The sequence below is a fragment of the Onychostoma macrolepis genome, chromosome 08 (assembly GCF_012432095.1).
Source record: "Onychostoma macrolepis isolate SWU-2019 chromosome 08, ASM1243209v1, whole genome shotgun sequence".
Lineage (NCBI taxonomy): Eukaryota > Metazoa > Chordata > Actinopteri > Cypriniformes > Cyprinidae > Onychostoma > Onychostoma macrolepis.
In genome coordinates, this window is record NC_081162.1 from 10700062 (window position 1) to 10725277 (window position 25216).

Genomic DNA, 25216 nt, shown 5'->3' on the forward strand with positions numbered 1-25216 from the left:
TTGGAGGATAGAGTGTCAGTAATGTATAATGATAAGATTAAACACTCAATTTTCAGTTAATGACATTCCATTATTGAATTCAGAGATCTCATTGTTTAGCTCAGTTTAGTTTAAATAGTATCTGTGAAATCAAATTGACGATAATTGCTAGAAATTAAGTTTTAAACATGAAAAATGTTTGAGCAATATATTTTTTACAGCATTTATTAACCTTTGCTAATGTTAAGTAATGAAATTCAATAGTTCATTTTAGTTCAGTGCATTAAATGTACAAGTAAATGTAAAAATTAACATTAATTAAGACTAATAAATGCTGTAGAAAATTTGTTCATTGTTAGTTAACTAACATAACTAATAGTGTTTCCATTGCTATTGTAAAAGTATTATTACTAATAGTAACAATAATGCTATTAAATTATTAGTAGTAGTGCCTTATATTATTATTATTTTACTATAAAAACTACTACTACTAATAATAGTAGTATTGGTATTATTATTTTGTTGGACATGTTTTATTTTGTGTTCCACATGAGAAAGGAAATCACACAGGTTTGGAACAACATGCAGGTGGGCAAATGATGACAGAATTTTCATTTTTCTGTGAACTATCCCTTAAACGTTTTTCTCTCAGCCACCACCGACCTCCAGCGTCCCTCTTGTTTTCATTCTTTTTCTTTTTGTCTGTGTATTACAGTGGGCAAAATTGAGCTTTGCCTTTCTGACCTTACTCTCCCCATGTCTGAAAAGAGATGAAGGACAGCTCATAGATGCTATATCTCTCAACATGTATATTCACCCCTATTCCCACGTGGTCATGGTTCTGCTGCTCAGATCGGCCAACTCTGAATTGCATTGCTCAACAACTGGGCCGCAAACCATTTAAAGACCAATTTCCACCGACCATAACGCCTTTATCGCTGGTGTTGTCAACTCAATTTTCGAATTTTGCCATACACCCTGGTTCCCCCTATTGAAGTGTCATCTGATTTGCTGCGATTCTGACAAGGCTCCAGTCATCACGGTAATCTCTACGCCGCTCTCCCACTTTTCCTTCTCCGGTAACAACCTTCCATGCCTGTCTTACGTCAGAATACGAGATAACGTGGTTTGCTGTGGCATGCTGAACGAAGCAGTGCTGGATGTTTATATTGGAAGTCAGACCATTTTGCTTGTCCTAGTAAAAATGATCGCAAGTCTTTTCAGTTGTCTGTCTGTGGTGACTTGGTCAGACACTTGGTCAGTACAGACTGCGTGAGACTGTAAAGAGAAGGTCATCCATTGCAGCAATGACAGGTTTTATTGAGATTAGAGAGCAGTAAATAAACTTTACAGCCATTGGAACTCTTAGCATTCGCTTGCTGTAAAAGACGCACGTTCGATTGTTTGTGGCAAACTCACCTTCTCAGTTGAATTAGGTGGAATGGAAAGGGCAACTCCTAAAACTTTTAGTGATCCCTCACTTGAAATGAAGGGGCTTGCAGAAAGGAGGCCTGTTTCACTCTGCCTTCGGACAAAAGTGTGTTTTTGGTGTTATAAGTGCAGTTCTATTTTATATACTGTATTATTATAGTATTTATTAATATTTTGAATTTGCTTTATTTAATATGTTCAGGTTTCAATTTAATTAAGATTTATTAATTTTGTTTTGTGCTTTTGTCATTTAAAAAAAAAAAAATCTATTTAGTTTTTAGTTTTATTAATTGTAGTACTTCAACTTATTTTATTTTAGTTACTTGCCAATATGTTTTTTTCTAGGTTATAGCATTTATTTTATTAATTTTGAACTAGCTATTATATTTATATTTTCATTTTTCCATTTTAATTAAAGTTTTTAATTTTGTTTTGTGCTTTTGTCATTTTACAATTTTTTGTAACTTTTTTTCACTTAAATTTGATTAAACTAATTTTGAATTAGCTTTTATTTGTATATTTTCAGATTTAATTTTATTTTGTTTGTTTGTCTTTTTTATTACATTTACATTTATGCATTTGGCAGACGCTTTTATCCAAAGCAACTTACATTGCATTCAAGTTACAGTTTCTACATTTTATCAGCTCTTGCTTTCCCTGGGAATCGAACCCATGATCTTGGCGTTGCTAGCGCCATGCCCTACAGGAAAGCATTATTAGAATTTTTGTTTTAATTAATTCTTCTACTTCAACTTATTTTATTTCAGTTACAGCAACATTTGAGGGTTTTTTATTTTATTTATTTATTTTTTGGAGTGTAAGATTTTTTTTTTTTTTTTTTATATTTATATTTTATTTCAAATTATTTCAATTGACAAAAATGATTCTTAGTAGTAGTTTAGTTAACAGCACAGTGATGGCACTGTAGAAGTAAATATAAATTACCCACTCATATGAATTAAATATGGATTAAAAAATCCAGAAAATATAGCAACCATAAATTTAATTTAATTTGAAATATATTGCTAGCTTCTGTCTAAATAGTTCAGCAAAATTAAGATGACAAGCCATCTTTTTTTTTTTTTTTTGCTTTCCTTCTGTAAATTCCCCGAAAAATCTTAATATATCATAGACGTCATAAACTGAGCAACTGAGCAACTATCTCCAATAAAAGGCCACAAATAACTGCACTCATCCCCCACTAAGTTGTCCTCACCACAAAGTCTGTGGCAGAGTGCTGCTTGTGTTTTGAAGAAATTGAAAACACTGCCTGGGGCACTATCACATTACTGGTCATGAGGGAGCCATGGTAAGATCACTTTATGGAATAAGCCCCAAAAATAGGCCGACTGTCTCCTCGTATTCTCTAACGCTGGATGGGCATGTAGCCAACCTGACTTTAGGTGCTCCTTTCAAGAGTATGACTGCTGATGGGTGATGATCGCAGTGATGGTGTCATTATTTCTGAACCATAACCCCGACAACCATATGTTTTGGCATAGATCTGGTTCAGTTAGTTCTTTTGTAGAAAAATCTAGATTTCTAGTTCACACTCTAATGAGACTCATGGCTTATAGAGACAGTAAAGGGCAAATGTGTACTAACAAAATGCAACCCGGCTAACAAAAATATGTTCTAAGAACTTTTTGCTAACATTCCCATTAAGTTATAAAAAACATCATTTCCGAATTTTCAAAATGTCCAAAATGATGTTCATGTCTTTCTTTCTTCATTTGAAAAGAAATTAAGGTTTTTGAGGAAAACATTCAAGGATTTTTCTGCATATAGTGGACTTCAATGTAATTACGTAATGGATGCGCATCGCAGAGCTAGTGCAAGACGAGCATTTGTGAAAAAGTATATACATTTTTTTTTTTTTTTAGAAAATTACCAATGGTTTCACTAGATAAGATTCCTTGGCTGGGATCGTGCAGAGCCCTTTGAAGCTGTACTGAAACTGCAATTTGGACCTTCAACCCGTTGGTCCCCATTGAAGTCTACTATATGGAGAAAAATCCTGGAATGTTTTCCTCCAAAACCTTAATTTCTTTTCGACTGAAGAAAGAAAGACATGAACATCTTGGATGACATGGGAGTGAGTAAATTATCAGGAAATTTTAATTCTGGAGTGAACTAATCCTTTACGTTATCTAATGTTCTGAGAATGATCCCTGTTAACTGAAAGACCACCAGTTAAATAACCATTAGTAACTAATGAATTAGTAACTAATTATTATCATTTACTGACTAATTGATTATGTGAGCCAAGATTTTTAAAAGAAAAAACAAATAGAACAGAATAAAAAATAAAACAAAAAAATTATATAAATTCTATTTTACGAATAGAATTTAATCTGTTAATTACTAGAGTAGTGACCTACAAATAGTGCAACATCTTTCTTCATTTTTCCTTGCATTTTTATAAATATTCCTTTAAATATTCCTGAAGCACCAGCAACAATAAATAATGTACAAGGGAATGATCAGAGCCAAACAAGTGTACGGTGCTGTCCAATCCATTTCCAAAATTTGTGATGATCATCATCTTCATCCTTGCTATAATAGTCATCTACACTACCCACAGTTAGTTATCAACATTACCTTCAACATCACCTCACCAGCACATCTATTCTCTCCCCTCCTCTCTCTCTTTCTCTGTGTGGTTCAGGTGAGTCCTGTAGAGGTTGCAGACCTTGTGCTGAACAGTGATGCACAGCCTCCATTACTGCTGTGCCTGCGTCCACATGGCCCGATCTGTTGTTTATGACGCTGACATGTGCAGTAATGGGGGTTTGTTTTTTTCCACGCACCTCAACATAGACCATACCATCACACCAAGCTTGTCTGAACTGTTAGCTGCTGCATTTGTGAAGATAAATAACACAATTTAGATCTATATTTTTCGTTATTCATCATAGCCATGCTAAACATTACAATTTAGTTCAAATATTTTATTACATTTATTAAATAAAAACTTGCAGTGAAGACTCCAGTCATATCAGTGGCTAAATAAAAGCTGTTTCTCTAAAAGAGAGGAAGGAGGCTGGAGGGGAAAAAAAGAAGAAACACAAAGGAAAAACATCAACTGTTAAATGCCATGAGAAATAGAGTGGTGTTTAAAGAATGAAAGGTGTCTAGTTTAATGATGAAGAGATATTATCAAACATACTGAGTGATGTGATTCCCAGCAGGATCTTGAGGGCTTCAGAGCCACAAGCCTACGAGAATGTGACATTAAAACATGGCAGCTGTCACTAACAAGGAAAGTCAGAATCTGTGTGCTGTTTTTGAGCTCGAATGCAAATATATGCTCTGCGAGCGTATGAGAAGTTAAATACAATTACCCCATGTCAAATTCTATTTCTTCGCATTTCTGAGAGGAACAGCTCTGAGAAGCATCTTTCTTCACGAAATAAATATTGTTCTACTTTACAGAGCTGAAAGAGTTGTGCGCAGTTTCATTCAAATTTGATGCAGGTGGTACGGCGTCTGCTTTCAGTAGCCCGGGGCTACGCTGAAAATGCTCTTAAATTCTTTAAGAAGGCTTTTAAGTTCATCTAGATTGCAAATACAAGAGCCTCAGAGAATTGCCTGAACTTTTTAAGATCCAGTGTAGCTTAGGAAAAAGGGAAAATATCCAAACACTGAAGGCCCTCGTATGCAAACAAAACAAAGGGTGCATTCTAACAGACCGAACCTCTAAACATTCAAGTTCCCTGTTGAGTTTCTCGCTTTAGTCTCACATCATCACAGAACTCTGGGATTTCACTAGAGCTCCCTCAAGACTCCCGAGAAATAGTTCACCCAAATATGAAAACGCTCACATACTTTACTCATCCTTATCCAAAAGCAAGTTGCGTTCTTTCTTCTGAAGAACACACTCAGAAAAAAAAAAAAAAATTGAGGGCAATTACAAAAATAGGGACTGAAACTTTCTCTTTGTTTGGTAGAAGTGAGGATTTTTGATTTCTGATCATTGTTTTCAGTTGATTTGGATCATGGATCAAACTGATCTGTTTCTCGAATCAATGTAGTGAACTCGACAACTTAGTCTGGTTCATGAACAAATCATTGAGACCAATCATTCAAATAATTTTTGGGTCATACTTTAGTTTAAGGGACCAATTCTCACTATTAACTAACTATTACACTGTGTCCTAAGATTACAGCGACAAGCAATTTGGCTGTCCACACCAGACGCCACACGACAACGAGACTCGACAGAATCACTCAAATATCACAGCTATTCAAAAGCGAGAAGCACACTGCACTCCCAGGGAAATGGACAAGTTTGTAATCTAATTCAGAAATATTAAATATTTTAACATTATTAAAAGTACAGACTGAGTGATTATGGAATGCACTTATTGGTTTGCATTGAGTTCACAGTCTTAACGTAAACATTTGCTTTAATTTATTTTTAAGATCTGAAGTAAACTGTCTATTGTTGGCTTCGGCATGGCTATAAACGTCATGCAAAATGATATTCAAATTCACATTAGACACTTTTAACATTAAATAAAGCGCATAATCGGTACCTGAGAAACTTCGCTTGTCCCCATCACACTGGTTAGGACAAAAATTCTGATTAACATGGAAAAGATGCCTTTTGTTCCGTGTAGTTAGGACACGGTGTTAACTTAAAATTTTGCTTCCATAAACTCCATAATTTGCAACTTATTAATAGTTAGTTGGGTAGTTGTTGTTAAGTAAGGGGGAAAAATTAAGGGATCTAAACTATAGTCATGCAGAATAAGGCATTAATATGTGCTTTATAAGAAATTATAAACAGCCAATATGCTAGTAATATACGTGATAATAGGCAACTAGTTAATTGTGAGAATTGGTCCTTAAACTAATGTGTTACCAGTTTTTGGAAATATTGTTGTAAGGACCACTACACAAAATAACTTTTGCATTTTTTCCTTGAAAGACACAGCCCCTTTTGTAAAAAAAAAAAAAAATATAGGAAATTATACATTATTAAAATGTTTTCCTTTTGTGTTCCACAGAAGAAAGAAATTCACACGTTTGGAATGACATATAGGAAAGTTAATGATTTTGGGATGAAATATTCCAACCCAATCTCATGAAAAAATGTACATTTTACAAGGTGATGATTTTGTATGAATTCGTATGTGCTTTGTACATAAACGTATGATTCTTAGAAAAAAGCAAGCATAAAGGTATACTCTTAAACCTATCCTTAGCAGGATGCAAGCAGATCGTACAAATTAGCCACCAATTCGCTAAAACGAAAAATAGTTACCAATTCCCATAAAAATGCAAAATCTTTTTATGATTCCTAGAACACAAGCTTTACTCAAGCTAGTTGTTTAACATACGAAAGAACCATAAAAAAGGACCACTGAGACCTAAAATGACTAAAAATGACTTTTCATATGGCATCGCATCAGGAGCTTCAGGGCGGAACAATCAGGCCTCTTTCTGTTTACTCTAATTTTTTCCAGCCCTGCTTAGTACATGCTGGGCACCTCGGAAGGGGGTGAGATTGGAGAGGTTACCCCCACATCTGGAGCAATGAGTTTGACCCCCTCAAAAGGGCGCAGAAGTTGCCCCCCCAAAAGCCGCAAACAAAAGCGTCGGCGAGAACGTCGGGGCCCTGCGCGCCATTCATCGCGCCTAATGACTTGTTCATTAAGAGTGATGATGGATAAAGACTTCTCACGCTGAGATGAAATCAAGATTTATACGCGCTGTTTCCGCACCCAACTCGTGGGAAGATCATCATCATTTAATTCTATCTCTGCGGCCGGTGATGGGCATCCAGAGAGCGGGTTATCAAACGGTGCAGTCAGCTGGCAAAACCTGCACACAGACACACGCACATACACACGCTCACAAACACACGTGGGGAGAAAAAGAGAGGAAAAAAAACACGCCTTTGGCACATCTGGAGCTCGCCGGCACAGCTGAGGGTGAGCTATAGATGCTGGCGGGAGGCCAAATCACAGAACGCGAATGAGAGGAACAGAGAGAGAGAGAGAAAGAGAGAGGGACACGTACGTGTTAGGACACCGCCAGTGTTAATCCCATCAAGGAAATTACTAACGAAAATGTTTGTTGACAAAGAGTTTTTTGACTTTAAAACATTTGAAAACCGTAATGAAAACAAGACATAAAGACACATCATGCTGATAATTAAAATATTTGAATTAGAATTAAATGTTGATGAAAATATAATGAGGAGAAAACAATGCAAACAATGTTTTTAGATTTGTTTGTTTTTGGATTAATTTTCTTTTCTCTAAAGTTTTGTTTTGTGTATATTGCATTGTGCAAATATTTCCCTAAAAAAGAGAGATTTTTATGTGAGCATGTTGCTTCATGTTCTGTTACCAATTATCAAACTAAATGAATTAATTACACACACAAAAAAAAACAACTAAAAAATTACAAAAAAAAACAAAACAACTAATGATCGACTGCTTTAACACTGAAAATCTAACCCATTTTGTTAGCAGATTAATAGCCAACTGAAACACATCAGTTAAAACTTGCTAGTTGCTAGTCAAAACACATATGAAAATACGTACGCTGTTGCCATAAAAACATGCTATAATGCAGTGAATAGAAATAGGATAAATCCTTATCAAAGTCTCAAAAGCATGAGATTTCACTACTCAGTAGCATGTTATATTTTGTTAATGATGATACATCTTTTATATGTTCAATACATGTTTAAATGTTTATACATTTATAAAAAATTTGTGAACATTTGATTAAAGGTTGGTTTTTACAGTTTGACACGTATGATCAACTAAAATGTTGTTTAAATAAAAATATAAAATGAAATATAACTAAAATTAATGATTATAACATGACAAAACTGTGAGTAAATTTCAAAAGACTGAAAATAAAAAAACTCTACAACTTAGCAGCAGAGATCGCCAGATCCTCCCAGGTTTCTTCTCGTTTAGATCCTGATCATTATTTTTTTTTTTTCCACACCATATGCGTATATACTATCTCCTCCACACTGAGATGCTGGAGAAAGAGAAAAAACACACACCCTGAACATTAGTGTGTGCACTCACATCTCTGGCCCTGCGACCCACCTTCCTCTCTCTCTTCAGCTCCTTATCTCGAGGTGGAAATAGGCCCCAAGACACTTCATCAGTGTCCTTCAGCCAGCTATCTACAGCTCCCAACTTTTATTAAAACTTCAGCTCTTATCAGCTCTCAGGTAATTCAGGCATGACAAATTGGGCACCAGATGCCACCTCTATTTGAGGCCGGCACTCCGATCGTGCTCCCGCCCAGAGCCAATGGAGAGGTGGCGAGCTGTTGTATTGTGGGACGCTCACCTTTAGGCCTGATATATCTGGCATTCACAACCTGTCAGTTTTTTTTCAATGATTTAATCAGCATTGCAAGGACATTGAGAATAGTTCACCAAAAAATGATAATTCTGTCATTTACTCACCCTCAGGTCATTCCAAACCAGTATGCTCTTGCTTTTTCTCTATGGTACACAAAAGTTGACATTTTTGAAGAATTGTTATGCAGCGTTTGGCATATAACGATAGTTTATAGTGACCACATCAGTCAAGTTTCAAAAAGGACAAAAACACATCATAAAAGATGCTGCGATTCATTTGAAGTGTGCTTTTCACACTAAATACTCAAAGTAACTTTTTATTGGAGCATATTATTGATATATGAATGAATATTGCTTTATAACCTGCACTGAGAAAAGTACTCACATAAATGGACACATAAAGTACGACATAAATGGTCACACTTTAAGGTCCAATTCTCACTATTAACAAACTAAGAACTAGTTAATAGTGAGAATTCGTCCCTTGACTAAAGTGTTACCAATACTATTTATTAATATTTTAAGGAATAATGTTATTTAAGGAATTAACCCTACATATCCTGTAAATATCCAGTTTAAATGCCCTGTTCTGAATATGTATAATAGCTTTATTAGAGGAGCAGACCACAATTTAAGTCATTATTCACTGATAATCTTGTTCTCCCCACACCAGCCTCCAGATTTAGTGTCCAGATTAAAAAAAAATTAAAAAATTGTAAGTCACGTTCAGTTACCACACACACGAGAGTCATCATCAGACTGGAGATCAGAGCGATACATTACAAGGCGGCCTTGTGTGTGAATTCTGCTTGCAATCATGGCAACCTCATATTTACTGTCCACCACGGTACACATTTCACAACGGCCCATTCTAAAGATAGGATGCTGTTTATGGCGCCTTTAAAAAAGGCTGAATATGGAGCAAGTTAGCTGAACCTTAGCGTTCAAATGATGTGTGCGCTCACTTAAATAAAATCACGGCGGCCCCAGGAGACTGAACTGAAAATCAATCAACAGCCGGCCGTCCCACCATACAATATAACTACATATTACACTGATGTGATTGCGCAGCATTCGTATAGACTGTTAGACAGGCTCCAAACTCAAAACACACAGAACAGGGCCTTTGCTGACAGAGCCTCTTCAGAAAAGTGCACAACATATATTCACTTTAAAAATAGCTCCATAAAAAAAGTGCATGTCACAGGACAGGGACAATAATTGAATATACCAGACTGGATTCAGCTGAAGCCCTGTCCAGCAGTGCATTGAGAAGCTGACAATAATGAGCTCTCTACACAGAACTGGAGAGAGGATGAACCCAGGGAGAGAGGAAGGGAGGGCCGCACTGGTCTGGACCCTTGACGGGAGATTGTATGAGGACCCTCGGTCGTAAATAAGAGCCCCTGATGGTGTGGGCTCAGCGGACGTGAAGCATGAGATTGAAAACCAAAGGCATGGGACACAGGGAGAGAGAGAAACTGCTGTACTGAACACTGCATAACTCTGCTGACAATCACTGGCTTGTCACTGACTCTCACGCACAGATACAGAACCTGCATGCTGGTTCCAACTAAAGATTCCAAACAATAAAATAAATATATATTATAGTTAAGAGAAATTCTCAGGAATTAAAAGGCCAGACCAAATTAAAATATTATCTGTAAAATGCTTACATTGCATAAAATTATGAGAATGTAATGAAATTATTGCTTATTATGAGAGTACAGTTAGATCAATAAACATGAGGAGAAGCACATTTTAAATGAATTACATTAATTTGAAAAGTGCTTTTAACAATAAAAACTCAAAAAGTAGCTTTTATATGGAAGCGCATTATTGAAATGAACGAATATTGTTTTATAACCTGCAAAGCATTGGTGACATTTATGAGGAAAACCTTGAAAAGAGAAAATTACTACATGATGAAAAATGAGATAAAATAACTTCACATTATTATTATTTAAAGTATTATGTTACAAGGAATGATAAATAATTAGCAATAAGTAAATAATAATAATATGTACCAATACTTAAATATGCAATATTATTTAAGTTTTTATGTATTAATAAAGTTAATATATTTATATGTTTGTATTTACAAACATATGAACTTTATTAATTAATACATTTTATATATATATATATATATATATATATATATATAGTTCCAGCCAAACTGTTAGCCTGTGCATTGCTTGGCAACACGCAAAGCTTTTTTGACTACATTCTCACCGGCAGATGTACATTAAATAAAATAATCATGTCTAAAAAGTAAGTTTCTTCATAAATAAACCATTTTTCACAGTGCAGGTCCTATTAATGGCCTTGTCTCTCATGTGTGTCCACCCGCAAATGAAAGATAAAAAGTACAAGGAACATAACCAAATCATGTAAATTAAAAATATATTTCAAAACATGGCCTCTAAGTGAATCACAATTACATGAACACACATAATCAGATTCATCTTCCGCTATCATTATTTCAGCCAGGCTTTGTGCGATTGGCTCTCCCCACCCACACCCCCACCCCTCCCCGCTTTAGGTTCCTTTCCGTCACTTGAGACGAGTCTCTCGGCCAGGATGCCAGCTGTTAGCCTGGGCTAAAATGTGTTTTAAGTGCTGCTGCAGGCTGGTAATGCGCCGCGCAGCCTGCCAGGCCGCAGGCCTCTGAAGGCAAATGAGAGAATCAGTGGTTAAAAAGCAGGCCTTCACTTGGGCCCGGGCCAGAATTTAATCTACTGCATGGAGCCATGGCATTGCCCGGGGGGTATGGGCTGAGATTTGTCTTTGCTCTCTGTCTCTTCCCTCCTTCCTTTCATCCTTCTGAAAATCTTTTCGCTGGAGCTCCATGTTGCTGAGTGCCTATGGGCCCTGGCAAAGAGATGCATCCTACTTTGAGTCAATTAGCGATTCGAATTAAAGAGAAGCACAAAAAGCCTTCAAAGTGAATTAGCTAAAACAAGCAATTTGGGTTGGTAGCTGAGTAATGTAGGACTCTCAGTCATTAAAGTGTGCGACCAAATGGTGAAGTTGTCTTTTTTTCTTCATGTGCTTTACATTAAATTTACATTTTTGTCTGTGCACCAATTAAAGGGTTAACAGCAAGCTGTTTACCCAAACTCCCTCAGGAGTTACTCAAGGACACAGGCAAACATCACCTGAGACCACATTCTGTCAAAACAATAGAGCAAAAGCACCCAGCCAAACGCATTCCATGCTCATTTAGAACAGAAAGTAGGGTTAGGAACCCAAGAACCAGCTCTTATTCAGGACTGGCTCTGAGTCATTTTCTTGATTTTTGGTTCCATTAACGTTCTTGTACGTGAATTCTTCTGCTCATGCAGGCTGGATCCTACACTAAAATAGTTGGGTAGTGTAACATGTATCTCTATTATATTGCTGTCAAAAATCTTTTAATTGTGAATGTTGATCATTGGTTGCACTCAACAACAAACAAAGAGTACATTACAACCAATGTGATATGATTCCAGAATAAATGACTCTTCTGTCAGTTCTTAGTAATGAAATCACTCAATATGTCATGAAACGACTCTTTTGACATCATGTTCAAATCGTAGTGAACTGAAATGATTAACTGGGGGGTTTCTATAACAATGTGGAATAGAGAGTTTTTCCACAATAAAAGTGCTTACACTGTAAAAAGTGATAAGTTGACTTAACTTAAAAGAATTAAGGAAACCCGTTGCCTTAAAAATTTTAAGTAAATTATAATTAAAAAAAAGTTCACTTAACTTTATAAAAAAATATATATATATATTATTTACTTAATAATATTTTTTTTAAGTTAAGCCAACTTATCACTTTTTACAGTGTAAAAAGAATATAATTAAATATATACATAAAGAAAAGTATCACTGTTTTTGCTTTGTTACTGATGCTTTAGTACTAAAAGAAAATGGAATCATTAACAAATCAGAACCTTCATTTGGAGTCAGAAACAGCATTGTTAAATATCTTACGATTCCCATCCATAGCTGATTGATATGGAGTTGTTGATAAATTAACAGAATCCCAACTCCCTACAAAAAGAAACATCATTTAAAAAATTTCTTAAATAACGAAACCCATCTTGACTCATTATGTTTGCATCTGCACAAACCACAGTTTAACCTCAAAGACCTGAATCAGGGTCTGTGTCCCCTTTGTTTTCCATTTCCTTACTACTTTGAAAAATAAGCCAATTCCCTCAACAAAAATGCATTTGGTTTGGCAATTTGTTTTGTTCTTCAACTTTACTGGATAAACTGGACTTGGGTAGGATCAGCCAGTGATAAATCGTGTCCATTAAGCTCGGATCCTGTGCACCTTAAAGTAAAACACATAGCAAAAAAGAAGGAGATCATTAGGAAAATGAGGAGAGACCTGAACTGTGTTTGTGAGAGTCGGAGATAAATGATAGCATCTCACTCTGGTCCATTATGGATTCTATTTATACAGCCGTCCTCAGAGGAACAAAGCTGGTCCACAGCCTTGTGTAGAATTAGGTTACCAGCGTGTTGGGAGACTCTTCTCAGCAATAAATAAAAATGGATTGAAACAACGCAGTTGCAATGTTCATCATTTTGGTGACATTTCTACTTACTCCTTTAGCATTTACGTATTACGTTTACTATACTATATGGTGGTATACAAGAGGCTTAAATTGTTGGGACTAATCGAAGAAAGCATTTGAATCAAACACCTTCATAGTACAGATCAGTCATGTTTTAGAGGGGACACCAGTGGTAGTCTTTGTTCACTAAATACCATAATTGAGAAAAGACAATGGTAGTGAAGATATTGAGGAGTGTACAAGGGTTCAAAATAATGTTTAAATAAAGCAAAAACGCAATTGCACTTTACAGACAGTGATCATACAGTTGTAGAAAATTGCAGTTTTTGACAAAATAATTATACTGATAATTTTGCAATCAACTCTATCTCGCTTTGTTTTATCTTAATTTATCAGTCAACTCATTTTAGGAAAAAAGTCATACAAGTTGAGTGAAGCAAATGGTCTGCCAAAAGTGTCACTCATTTCAGACAAACACTTTTACCTACAATAATTATCAAACTTAAAGTCAGCATAAAATTAAAATTCATCCTGTCTATTTTCTAAATGCATCTTATTGATATTGGGGGTGTTGGACTTTAAAGGGACAAAAAATGTAATTTTAATTTTTGTTCACCCAAAAATGAAAATTCCATCATTTACTTATCTTTATTTAATTCCTAATTTTTCTGTAAACTACAAATGAAGATGCTATGCAGAATGTTCACATTGCTCTTTTCCATACAGTGAAAGTGTGAATCTGTCAAGCTCTAAAAATGCCAAAAAAGCAGGTCCATATGACTCCTACACAATAATCTAGTCTTCTGAAGTCATATGATAGCTTTGTGTGAGTAACAGACTGAAATTGTTGTTATTAACTGAATTTTTTTCCCTCAGCTGTGTAATTTGAAAATTCACATATTCAAACTTGGCACATCATGTTTGGTTGCGAGACATGAGAACCAAAGATGTTGACATCTTAGGTTGTGTTCCACTGTTTTTTAGCCCTTCCTCATTAACTTCATTCCATCTTGTTGCAATGGGCTGAAATGGAACATCCTAAGCCGTTGATCACTTGGAATTCACTATGGAGTTGATTTATTTTTTTAAATTTTTTCCTCACAAATTTGTTTGATGCAGCATTCTATATGTGTATAGGTATGCTTGGGCTGTTTTAAATATATATATATATATATATATATATATATATATATATATATATATATAAATAAAATAAAAAATAATATATCATAGTGGTTTTTGGGGTTGGGGTTAGGGATGTTCATTTCGGTTATTTTTCCTAACCAACAACCGACGCTCGTTAACCGATTATTAACCGTTAACCGACAAGATTATTTTAAATTAGAACTAAAATTAAATTAGAAAGAATAAGTGTCTGTGACCCATTAAAAATACTAACATTTGTTTTCGGGGGATTAATTTTACATGCGCAAAAAGCAGTAAACAACCCTAACCTTTTACAATTCCGATTATCTTCATGACTAAAAGGAGTAGTTGCTTCCACTGTTAGAAGGGGAAAAAAAAAAAAAAGTGATTGCACACGGTTAAGCATTCTACTTTGACAATGCAGCCTGTTCATTATCATTATATAAAAAAAACAATCAATCAAACATATGGGGGGGAAAAAAAAAAACACTGCTCAGTTTAAATATGTAGTCAAATCTGTGCCATTAAATTATCACCGTACCACCGTGAAGTTATGCAAAACATTTTGTTTTACGTGGATATTGGAACGCGAGTGAAGTAGGCCTGTACATAAAAGGTAAATAATATTTTGGCATTCAAATACATCGCGAATATGGAAACATTTGATTTTGTGTCGAACGAGAGACCCAACATTGGTTTCAGTTTCGTTTTAGCCTTAATTCGTTTTGGTTTGTCGCTATATCTTACATTTTTTAATTCTTGTTCTTTTCTAAATAGCCTACTGTTAATTGAAAGGATTTGTTGAGAAGTGAGGGGAACTAAAATAGCATAGCTATGTTTACAGTGTTTATTATAGTATTTGTAATTCGTGTCGGCCTATCTGAATGAAATAATAAAATGCGACTTATGTTTTTTTTTCTCTCTCTAAAAAACGTTTTTTTTTTGTTGTTGTTGTTGTTGTTGTTTTTATACGCGTAGCTTATTTTAACCATGCAGTAAACCTTTTAAAATATCTTGATAAATTACTGAAAAAATAAATAAATAAGTGACTTTAAACCGTTTAACTGATTGTATTAATCGGTCAAAATTCTTATCGGTCGGTTAACGGTTAAACGGTTAAAATGAACATCCCTAGTTGGGGTAAATTAAATGTTATCTGTGGTGGCATCAAAGTTGCACTGCATTGTGGTATATGGAGCTGCCTGAGGTGTACAAGTCAAGTCAAGTCACCTTTATTGATATAGCGCTTTTAACAATACAGATTGTGTCAAAGCACTTAACAGTATCAAATTGGAGGATAGAGTGTCAGTAATGTACAAGATTAAACACTCAATTTTCAGTTAAAGGCATTTCATTATTGAATTCAGAGATATCATTGTCTAGCTCAGTTTAGTTCAAATAGTATATGTGCAATCAAATCGGCGATAATCGCTAGAAATTAAGTGTCCGTAACTGAGCAAGCCAGAGGCAACAGCGGCAAGGAACAAAAACTCTGTGACAGAATGGAGAAAAAAACCCTTGGGAGAAACCAGGCTCAGTCGGTTTCTCTCAAGTACATATGAAGTAGACTCGGTCAAAATCAAGGGTCGAGGGTATGTCCATATAAACTTCGCGAAGTGGAGCACACTTCAAAATGGCAGCGGGGATTCCCCCAAAGGTTAGTGTTTAGGGAAGTTGCAACCATGTTTCTAAAAGTGAACACAGCCATAGACATCAAACCGTCTTTATGCACCTTATTTGAATAAACGTGAATGAGAATTCACATTCCGTCAGCTCACGCACTCTAAAGGATGTTTAAGACACCAACCTTCCCTGTTCTTCCTTTCTGGATGACATAGTGATCCGGGGCTCTGATAGGCCCCCTTGTCACAGTCCTGGCGCTCCGATGCAGGTTAACCTCGCTCGCTCTGCAAATGAGAATTTGACTGACAGTGCGGCGTGGGGGAGTGATGGGGAAAGAGGACGGCTGGTGTTCCCCTGTTTGTCCAGGCAGCCGCTCCCCCACCTTCAGGAGGAAGAGGAAGCGAAGGAGCATAAAAGATTGCCCCCTGTATTTTTTCATTAGACTTTCCTTTTGTTACCGGATACATAAATCGGCACTGGCACAATGCAATATGTATGGTGCTGCTCCACCTGCGGACGCGAGGTAATGGCTGCCATGTCGCAGGAGTCAGGGATGATAAGTGAACCGCGGTGAATGTTAATGATAGTGATCATTCTGGTCTGCTCCACCTCTCCATCTTCCCTCTCAGGCCCCGTGTGTCACCACCCGTGTGGCAGGGTTCAAGGGAGTAAAACGAAAACAAACGCTCAAGGTAAAGAAAGAAGGGAGCGTAGGAACGAGGGTTGGCATGGATGGATAGAAACAGCTATGGCATGTAAGCAGCATGAGCGCTTTAAATAGTAATAGTGACCCTTGAGTTTAACTCTGCTGGTTCTGTTATTTTGGAACTTCCAGTTTAGAGTTTAAAGCAATGAAAAAAAAGGATCATTCAAACTTAGCTGCTGGACAAAGCATTGAAACGGTCATGCGACTTTGCCTCGACAAGTCATGTGACTGGTTAATTTTTTTTAATAATCTGAAAATAAAACACAACAAATTGTTTTTGCAACATTCTGATTTATCACATTAATTGAAGTTAGAGAGAGAGGGGAAGAGGGAAAAATGTAGATATGTTTAAATATTAATATGTAACATCAATGGAGAAAACAGATATTATACATAATATAATACAGGAAATTTGCATTGTTTACAACTTGAATGCATGATGTATCATAATAATGTGATATTATGAAATGTCATGCATATGAAATGCTTAGTTGTACTTGTACCTTGTCCATCTTTATTGGAAGTCAACTGTGCATGTTTGTGCCAAGTTTTAGACATTTATCACATGGATTGCCTTTGCTGATGGAAAAGGTCCATAGGACATATCTTATGAGATGTAATTTTGTTTTATTTTATCATCAAGACTAAAACATTTCCTTTTGAGAACATACAAAAACAACAAGTGGGAACAAAGTCAAGTTGTCGTGTGTTATATTCTTCTCAGTGCGTTCTCGAACACAGACGAGCTACAATATGGTTAATTGCATTGCGAGACGCTTATTTATTTATTTATTTTTTTGATTAAGCACACGAGCGGAAGTTGAGAACAGGTGGATACAGACAGATGTTGTAATTTACATTGAGAAACATGCCTGGGGTTCATATCTGGCCATTGTTGTAAATGGCTCTGACAACCTGCACACAAGCTGTGCCTGCCACCAGTTCCAGACGCACTAATGAAAGCTGACAATATTTGGACAAATGAAATGGGCTCATCCTTATTATGAAGTATGCACGGATTTGGTGAACATCTTTACGTATGACCCGATTTGGGGTGAGAACTAGCTCTTGGTAGATTTCTAAATTAATGTTAAGTCAAATGTTAAATAAGTTTATGGAGCTGAGAGAAAGAAAAAAAAGTGTCTGAATTAAAAAAATATATAATAATGTAAATTGCTGAAACAAACACTTTCTCTTCCCTCAAATTATCCACTTTGTTGGTTGAAAAAATAATTGGATCAGAGTGGCATTGAATTTTAGAGAGGTCAATCACACACTTCCTTTTGAGTATTTCTAATGTTGCCATTTAACATTTTAGAATCATTTAATGTATTATTTTTTCAGTGCTATAACATAAACAGCTAAATGGATGGAGAAAAAACTTATCATTTCCTTCTAATTAGTATTTTTCTCAGAAACAGTAGTAGATGAACCTTTAATTAAGCCTTGATTCTTTTCTTCATGTTATTTTGCCTTACTTCCTTACAGGCAGTGAATGTGAATGTCGCTCCCATCTGGAGCTCGCGAGCCTTTTGTAGATGCACATCAAGCAGTCGAAATGTGACAGGACTTATAATGGACTCAGAGCGGCAGAATGCCTCCGAAAGCGGCCCACAACGGTGTCTCCGAATTACCTTGCCTCGCCGAAGATGACGATTAGATTCACCGAGGACACTGCAGGTGCTTTCTACCGGTGGCGTTTCCTTATTAGTCAGATGTCACTCAAGCCTGTTTACGATGCCAGGTAGCTGCTTTTGATTTGCTCTGACACAAAACGGCATTATAACATCTCACGAGTCTCCACACACGCATGAATACACAATTACGTGCAAGCACACACACATATAGACTCATCTTTCACACTGTAACTCCATCCCTCAATTCCACACAGAGCTGGACCAATTATTTTCTGCTGTACCAGCATTTCCAAAGCAGCAAGAGAGGGGGGAAAAAAACAAACAATACACCTCTTGGCGACACACACACACAAACACACGGCACCCATGTCCTCCCACCCTTCTCCATTACTCAGCCTTCTCCTTGTCTAACTTTGCCAAAGTCTTTGGAAGTAGCCAAATGCGGTCATGCCTGCTTAGCTTCCTGGACTGATTGTGCCAGAGAGGGAAATAAGACACAGATGTATACAAACACAGGGTGGTGCCAGTTGCGAGACAGTTAACAGCTTCATCTCCACCTTCTCTCCCCCTGCAGCCGGGCACAGGTGGGGTATAATTAGGTTCCTCTCTCCACAGTTCAAAGTCAAGCCTTTACCAGTTGTGACAACCGAAAGGAGGCTACATCCCTATGTACTCACCGCTATCCCGCAATCTCTTCCCCCCAAAAATGAAAATACGGTAAGTGGGTCCCAGCTGATGCTGGTGGGCACGTCTTGCCAGTGTCGGCAGCTAACAGTTTGAGTTGGCATGGGTGAGTGGTGAGGGCCAAGTTTTCCCAAACACACCTTACCCTCGCACTCGCAACTGCCCCGCTGAAGACCCAGAGCTTGAGCTGTCAGTCCGGACGTCCTTCACAGGTTGGGCTTTCATCTGGCATTGAGGAGGAGAAGGACCAGAGGGGTTTTCAGTGTAAAACAGAGATTTATTTCCATCAAGTCACAACGCATCAGCCAAATCGGCAAACTCAGTGCTAAGAAGAGAAACAAAGAGAGAAATAATTTAGGATGCTTTTGATTGTGGGGACTAGAGCGAGAGGGAAAACAAGACAATACGGTATGCTTGACAACTTCAGACAGACACCAAAGCCACAAAGAGGGAAGAAAGACAACCTCATTGCCAAATTCAACACTGCTCTTGTTCAAAATGTGTCCTAAGGCATGAATGCTTAGAAACCAACACTACAAACCTCACATTATAACCTGAGGTTCAACCCACTGTTTTAGCTTACATAGTAACAGAGATTGAAAGCAAGGTCCACAAGAACACACCAGCTGTGTTAAATTGTTTCTACGAACTCCGAAGTGTAAAAATGCACTAGAAATGTACACACAAAATGTGTGCTGCCTCCACAATTCTGTGTCTGTCTGTCAAATTGAGTCTGCCTAGGACTGCAGTTTGTAATGCCTGATCAAACTAAAACATACAATATAAACCAAACATTTGTACATTGTACTATAAAAAACTCAAAACGTAGTCGTTAGTCTAAAAACTAACATTCTGCCAAACCGACAGGTTGTGGAATGTGCCAATGTGATGTAATCGTGTGGCTAAACACCGCCTCTGCAGAGGAAGATCAATGCCTGCTTCTACATTGCTGCCTGTTTAGCCCCGCCCACTGATTTGTGCATGTAGTGTAAATAACAAGAAGGGCAAACACAGGTCTAAGCAGAAACAAAACAATAAACTTGATGAACTTTATTTTCAATTAAGTTTTAGACCACATCAATAAGAACTTGGTCCTTTGTTCACATTATTTTATTGCGGATTTGTTTACAAACCAGGCACAATTTGACACTGGATTTTTAGAAAGACTGAAACACGATGCTGTGCTGACTACATTAGATCCGATGTCGCACAACACAAGTGTAAGTAACAGTCACTATTGCTTTGCCTGTTATTACAGATCCGATATTCAAACAGAGCGTTCTGATGAGGGGGGTCAAAACAGGACAGAAAATAGCCTGTAAGTTATGTTTTTTGATGTAAAAATCTTGATAGCATTATAAGTGGACCTCAGAGAACAGTACAAAAAAACAAAAAAAAACAAAGGCAGTTCATGACCCCTTTAAATTTACTCTCTATAGCAGTCTATGGAATCATTATATACTATTCAATATATAACAAATAACTAAATGCAATCATGGATGTAATAACAGTTCAGATGACACATTGCCGTTTAAAAGTTTAGGGTCTGTATTTTTTTTTTTTTTTTTTTTGCTTTTGAAAGTCTATCATGCCCAACAAGGCTGATCAAAAATTTGATTAAAAATACAGTAAAAACAGTAATACTGTAAAATATTTTATTACAATTTAAAATAACAGTTTTCTGTTTGAATTTCAAAATGTAATTTATTCCTGTGATGTAAAGTTGAATTTTCAGCAGCCATCACTATAGATTTCGGTGTCATGATCCTTCAAAACTGATGATTTGCTGCTCAAGAAACATTTCTTATTAACATTAGTGTTATTAATATTAGCAGTTAAGAATGGCTGAACTGCTTAATAAAGTGTGGAAGCGTTTCTTTTAAGATCTTATAATGAACAGAATTTGAAATAGAAATCAGTTGTAACATTATAAATGTCTTTACTGCCAATTTTGATCAGTTTTATCTTACAAAAAAAAATAAAAAAATCTTACAGACCTGAAATATTTGAATGGTAGTGTACATCATAAGGTGATTTTGCAGGATCAGGCACTGAATCGTGTTCCCACTGAAAAGCCAATAGAATCACTTCACTGCTACTATGCGACAGTGATTTGGTTTGTCGTTTGGGAGTTGCTAAGCAATTTCTAGTGTCTTCAGCACATTGCTATGTGCTTGCTTGCAAGCCCAAACTTAAAACAGCCTCTTTATGATATTCCGGTTGCTAGATATAGCTTGTATCCCTCCTTCCTTTTTAAGTCTATGCGATTTTTCATCTATTTTATAGTCCGACAGGCAAAAAAAAAAGTCTGATTGCTTAGAAAAGTGAAAGAAAATTATCAATGTGTCCAAAGTGTGAAGATACAGTACTGCTGGGGACTTAAAGTGTTATCATAACATTATGTGAGTGGCATGGAAAAGTGTGTGCATGTGCTGAGAAGCGGGGAGTCTTATTAAGGTATATTTGCCTGACACTGAGTGATTTGAGTATTCACCCACTCTTCAGGCACGCTGGTATAAAACACATTAACCGTCTTTTGATCACACTTTACCTGACACTGTTCATCTGCAGTTATCTGCTCTACTTGCAACGCTGCCTTTGTCACCGCATGGAGTCTCCTGTAAAAACAGAGGGCAGATTATGGAAAGCAGGGTAGCGAGATGGACTTACTAGACAGCATCCTTTGCCAGCAAGAAAATTGAGACAGAGTCTGAATTACAAAATTGCAGCTAAGGGCCAAGAAATATATTTATGCTCAACAGACCCAAGGCTCGGTATTGATCTGACATTGTCTGCTGACACATTAGTACATGAGAGGAAAAAAAGAAAAACTTTCATTATGTCACTGAGAGGAAACCAATATATTCATAGATACAGCGTCAGTTTGTATATATATATATATATATATATATATATGTAATTAATTGTAATTAGTTTTGACCACAAGTTAAAGGCGTTTTAATGCGTCATAACGTAAGTGAAGTGCCAGGTGCATTTCTTTGGCTCTCAAAACCAACAATAAAGTTTTTGTTCACCTCTCAAACAGTTCTGTTCCAAAAAAAATCCCCCATAATCCACCACCATTAACGCCCCCTCTCTGAATTCAAACCGTAATTTGAACTTCAAAGCTTTCTAGTATCCTCAAGTCACATGCAGGCCAATCACGTAAAGCTTTGAACTCTGAAAGAAGTTTCTGTGAAGACCTGGTTAAGAACTAAAAATTTATGTAACACACACGCACCACCCCTTCAGATGGAGGGCAGAAACACCAGGCAAACTACTGCATGGTGATATGCCTTTTTAATGATCAGGTTTTCCAACTGTACCACCAATGAGGATCAAAGGAAATTGAAATATGTCTTATGGTTCTCTGTGATTAGAGCAGAAAACCCCATACCATGCATGGTTGGGGACGGTCCTGCTGACGATGGGCTGATTCACACAAATGCATGAGCACATGCAAGATTTCCATCAAAACTGATCTGAAGCGCAGCGGTGTTCATAGTAACTAAAAGTCAGGGGTGCAAAAATGGGTAAAAAACAAAAACAAAAATAAAAAAAACATTAAAAAGTTTTAGGATGCATTAATTTGATCAAAGTTGAAATGTCTAATGTTACAAAAGATTTCTATTTCAAAGAAATTGTGTTCTTTTGAACTTTCAATTCACCGAATAATCCTGAAAAGTTGTATTATGGTTTCCACAAAAAAGATATTAAGCAGCACAACAGTTTTCAACATTGATAATAAATGATTTAAAAAATGTCTATAAGAACATGTAGACCTATTATATTCAAATAATTATTTTGAATTGTTGTAATATTTCACAATATTATTTTTTACAGTTCTTTTCCCCCCTAAAATGCAGTCTTTGTAAGCATAAAGGACTTATTTTTAACATATAACATAAAAATCTTACCCCAAATTTTTGAATGCTAGTACATATGCCGCAACTCGAAGGATGAGGAAAACTTAAACATTATTGCAACAAAATTAAAGTTGTACAATAACATACATTTTTACATTTCATACTCATTTTTACGAGTTGTCATGAGCATGTGTTAGTGGAGCAGCATGCTTGATTTTTGCGCACCACATCAACACATGATCCCAGCATTTCTGATTCTCATCCCCTAATTAACAAATAATTAGCATGGACTGTTTCAGGATGTGCTCAAAATTTATCACCTTCCTCTACCTTTTTTTTCTTCAAAATCAGGTTTAGAGTTACACGTTTGGCAGGCAGTAATGCAGTTTTCCTACTGTATCTCATCAAACTTTCTAGTGAACACAGACGCTTAAAAGTACAGATCAGTAACATCAAGATACTTATATGCAACTGATAATTAGAAAATAAAAAAATTGCATGTTCCTTGATCATCCTGATGTGTTGAAAGTGTGGGTCAACATATCAGCTAAAGATTGTGTGGTTTTGTCTGTATAGCAAGTTAACTGCATCTTTTTCACACTGTTGAAGGTGTAGCTTCACACTTCGCAAGTGTCAAATGTACGAAACATTAACAAGTAACCAGATTTTCCCACTCCAACATTTCAACCTTTGACATCTAGATTCCCTTTGGCTCGTCTCGTCGATGCATGCCACAGTCAGAGGTTCAACACTTACACCACTTTGAGCTAAAAATGGGAGAATTAAATAGCATAAGTAGAATAATTATTTATGTGACAGTTTAATAGCAAGAACACACAAGTTTCCTGGGTGGGCCCTGAGTATGAACTCACAAAGAACTGCTGTTTCCATTCCAGCATTCAAAGCTGGAGCGTTAGACACTTGGCACTACCAACACCAAGAAACACACCATGTAGAGTTCAATGTTCGAAGACTTTCTGAGTTTTAGAGAGTGCTGTTATTGTTAAAATTAATTTTCAGGAATTGAAATAAAGATGAAATATAAATATTATACAGAAATCCTAAAAAAAAAAACTTGAAAATGTTTCCTTGGCAACCCTAGTGGGGAAAAAAAACCTGAAATGCATTTATTTTGTGCTAAGTATACTACAAATACATTTAATTTATGTGCTTAATAAAAATACCCTGCAATTGTACTTTTAGTATACAAAACTGGTATACTTAAAGTCTGCTAAATTGGAACCGTAATTTGAACTTCAAAGCTTTCTAGTATCCTCAAGTCACATGCAGGCCAATCACGTAAAGCTTTGAACTCTGAAAGAAGTTTCTGTGAAGACCTGGTTAAGAACTAAAAATTTATGTAACACACACGCACCACCCTTCAGATGGAGGGCAGAAACACCAGGCAAACTACTGCATGGTGATATGCCTTTAATGATCAGGTTTTCCAACTGTACCACCAATGAGGATCAAAGGAAATTGAAATATGTCTTATGGTTCTCTGTGATTAGAGCAGAAAACCCCATACCATGCATGGTTGGGGACGGTCCTGCTGACGATGGGCTGATTCACACAAATGCATGAGCACATGCAAGATTTCCATCAAAACTGATCTGAAGCGCAGCGGTGTTCATAGTAACTAAAAGTCAGGGGTGCAAAAATGGGTAAAAACAAAACAAAAATAAAAAAACATTAAAAAGTTTTAGGATGCATTAATTTGATCAAAGTTGAAATGTCTAATGTTACAAAAGATTTCTATTTCAAAGAAATTGTGTTCTTTTGAACTTTCAATTCACCGAATAATCCTGAAAAGTTGTATTATGGTTTCCACAAAAAAGATATTAAGCAGCACAACAGTTTTCAACATTGATAATAAATGATTTAAAAAATGTCTATAAGAACATGTAGACCTATTATATTCAAATAATTATTTTGAATTGTTGTAATATTTCACAATATTATTTTTACAGTTCTTTTCCCCCCTAAAATGCAGTCTTTGTAAGCATAAAGGACTTATTTTTAACATATAACATAAAAATCTTACCCCAAATTTTTGAATGCTAGTACATATGCCGCAACTCGAAGGATGAGGAAAACTTAAACATTATTGCAACAAAATTAAAGTTGTACAATAACATACATTTTTACATTTCATACTCATTTTTACGAGTTGTCATGAGCATGTGTTAGTGGAGCAGCATGCTTGATTTTTGCGCACCACATCAA

General features: G+C 36.2%; 1 long non-coding RNA gene across 4 annotated transcripts in view; it reads left to right on the forward strand.

The window, feature by feature from the left end:
- Positions 1–18733, forward strand: part of LOC131546327 (uncharacterized) — a 75448-nt gene extending 56715 nt beyond the window's left edge. For all 4 annotated transcript variants that reach the window (XR_009272655.1, XR_009272654.1, XR_009272657.1 and 1 more), the window contains one exon: positions 18292–18733. This is a non-coding gene — a long non-coding RNA (uncharacterized LOC131546327). The remainder of the gene's footprint in view (positions 1–18291) is intronic.
- Positions 18734–25216: the final 6483 nt, after the last annotated feature.